The sequence below is a fragment of the Erythranthe guttata genome, chromosome 7 (assembly GCF_056151865.1).
Source record: "Erythranthe guttata isolate IM_541 chromosome 7, IM_541, whole genome shotgun sequence".
Classification (NCBI taxonomy): Eukaryota; Viridiplantae; Streptophyta; class Magnoliopsida; order Lamiales; family Phrymaceae; genus Erythranthe; species Erythranthe guttata.
Genome location: NC_142539.1, coordinates 7,186,205 through 7,188,540, shown reverse-complemented (window position 1 = coordinate 7,188,540; position 2,336 = coordinate 7,186,205). Strand labels below are relative to the sequence as shown.

Genomic DNA, 2,336 nt, shown 5'->3' with positions numbered 1-2,336 from the left:
ATTTATGAATTTAAGTTAAGGGTAAATTAGGGATGAAAGAAAAATTGAGGATGTGACTCATATTTATTTTTCTAAAAATGATTTAATTCATAGAAAAATATTAAGGTTGTATTCAACATCTAATTATATTTCCAACTAGGGACCTCTAGCATATTACCCCTTTTTTTATTTATTTCGAAAAACAAATTTTGGTTACCCCATGTTGACCCAACTCGGAACCCATATTTCGGAGTCCGTGTTGCACAACATAGAATTGAAAGAAAAAAAAAACGAAAATAAACGTCTGAGAGAATTTTTGGGTTGAGGGAGTTCGAGAGAAAGTAAAGTTTTTAAATATTGAAATTTCTATGTGATATATGAAATTTCACTTTGTAAATATTATTTCAGTTGAAGCAGTCAATATAAAATAGAGGGTGTATAACCTACTGATCCATGCATTGACTAACATGCAAGTACTACAGTCAAGGTGAAATAAATGACCATTTATAACTTTAGACCAAAAATATGATCAAAGAAAGAAAAAAAAAAACATTGTGAACAACTTAAATATAAAGGCAGGAAAGTTCTAAGCTAAGAATTTTTCTTTCACGCGAAATTGAAGTTTTCTTTCTTTTGAAAATTATAACTATTGAATTCCGAGCACAAATATCCATCAGAAAATATCTATATAAGTCCTTTGAGATATTTTACCTTATTCTATAAATATCTGCAAAAACGCAAAGTCCGTCTAATCCCTTTAATATTGATCCAATTAGGGAAGATGAAACGGTTCAGCGAGGTCATTATTGTCATACTCATATTGCTTGGTTTTACCCTAATTCATGGAAGAACAATATTTCCAGGTATCTACGCAGCTTTACCTTTTTTTTTTTTTTTTTTTAATTTTTTAAATATATATATTTTAAATAAAATACAGAACATGGTCGTTCGTTTTGACGAAGTTTCAATTTATGATTTCGTTATTTTCCTCGTTGTGATTTTCGAAAATGTATTCATATAAAATTGTCAAACTAAGTAAATATTTACAAATTTAATTACAAATAAAAATGTCAATGACTTGGTAATAGGCATGGATACTAGCTAGAACAATAGAACCTATCGTTTTAGTTCATTAAACAAGTCTGAGTGTTAGGTGATCAACTAAACTAATAAAAAAATCTTGGGGGTGATAGCCCCCACCCCCACCCTACCTTAACTTAGCTTAGATCTCGGCAAAAAATAAAGAGAAAATTAGCTAATAGTTTCTTGGTATATCACTGTTAGTGGCAAGAGAGTAATAAGTTAAGTTATTTTTTGAGTATGAATAATTTTGCCGACGTATTTAGATTGAGTTTGTCGCGTATACTATAATTATGTTTGGTATTGTTTACATCTTTTATGTGGTTTGGAAGTTATTACATGAAGGTAAAAGCTTACGTTGTATTGCTTATTGTTGGTTCTTAATTATATAAGAATAAAAAAATAATGTCATTGTTTTCTAATATTTTTTCTTATATATTGCAACTATTAGATTCTAGGTCAAATGAACTACTGGCTACAATTCTCAAACTAAAGCCGCCAAGTCCTCCGCCACCGCCGCCACGACCGCCGATCCCAATTCGTCCATGAAAATAGCGAAGCTCCACTTCTACAGTTTCTTTCATTTTTCAAATTAAAATTCTGAAATAGAAAAGTATTTTAAAGAATAAATTTTGTAATCATTGCATGGGGTGACCCCGCAAATGTTTTTCATCTAGTCTAGGAATGGAAAGTGGACGGATTTTTCGAATTCAGGGGATTTGATTCGGAAACTTTCAATATTTAAACAATTAGAAATTTCACACGTGCGATGCACGGAAAATATGTATTCATAACCGATGTTGAATGATATACTTATTTCCAATTAATAATATTTCAAAGGTGTAATTGCTGGACCAAATCAAAAAACAAATTATTTTCAAAAAATATTACTATCAAGAGAAAGAGGAAAATTTGCCAAAACCACTTACCATTAAGATTGGTAAAGAAGTAGAAAAATAACTTGGCCTTCCATTAATTGTTGATCGAATCACAAAACATTCTTTCTATAACTGTTATTTGGGTGTGTGTATTTTGAAATGAGAACGAACAAAATTTTGGACAGAAGTTTGACAAGAAAAATGTAGTCGATGCAAGAACTCGGTTCTTTCTTCTTAAGACAAATTTGTCCGGTGCAGTGCTTTCGGTTTACTGCAATTGTCTCCAAGATACAACGACTATTTCAGTTCCAACAAACTAGAACAACAATTATCGTAACACGACGAACAAAACGACGTTTAGGACTTCATAAGACACGAATAAATGGACTTAATAATTGC

General features: G+C 30.8%; 1 long non-coding RNA gene across 1 annotated transcript; it reads left to right on the top strand.

The window, feature by feature from the left end:
* The first annotated feature begins 564 nt into the window (after window positions 1-564).
* Window positions 565-1,905, top strand: LOC105962643 (uncharacterized). The gene is made up of 2 exons (XR_016032177.1): window positions 565-842; window positions 1,511-1,905. It is a non-coding gene; the product is annotated as an uncharacterized LOC105962643 (long non-coding RNA).
* Window positions 1,906-2,336: the final 431 nt, after the last annotated feature.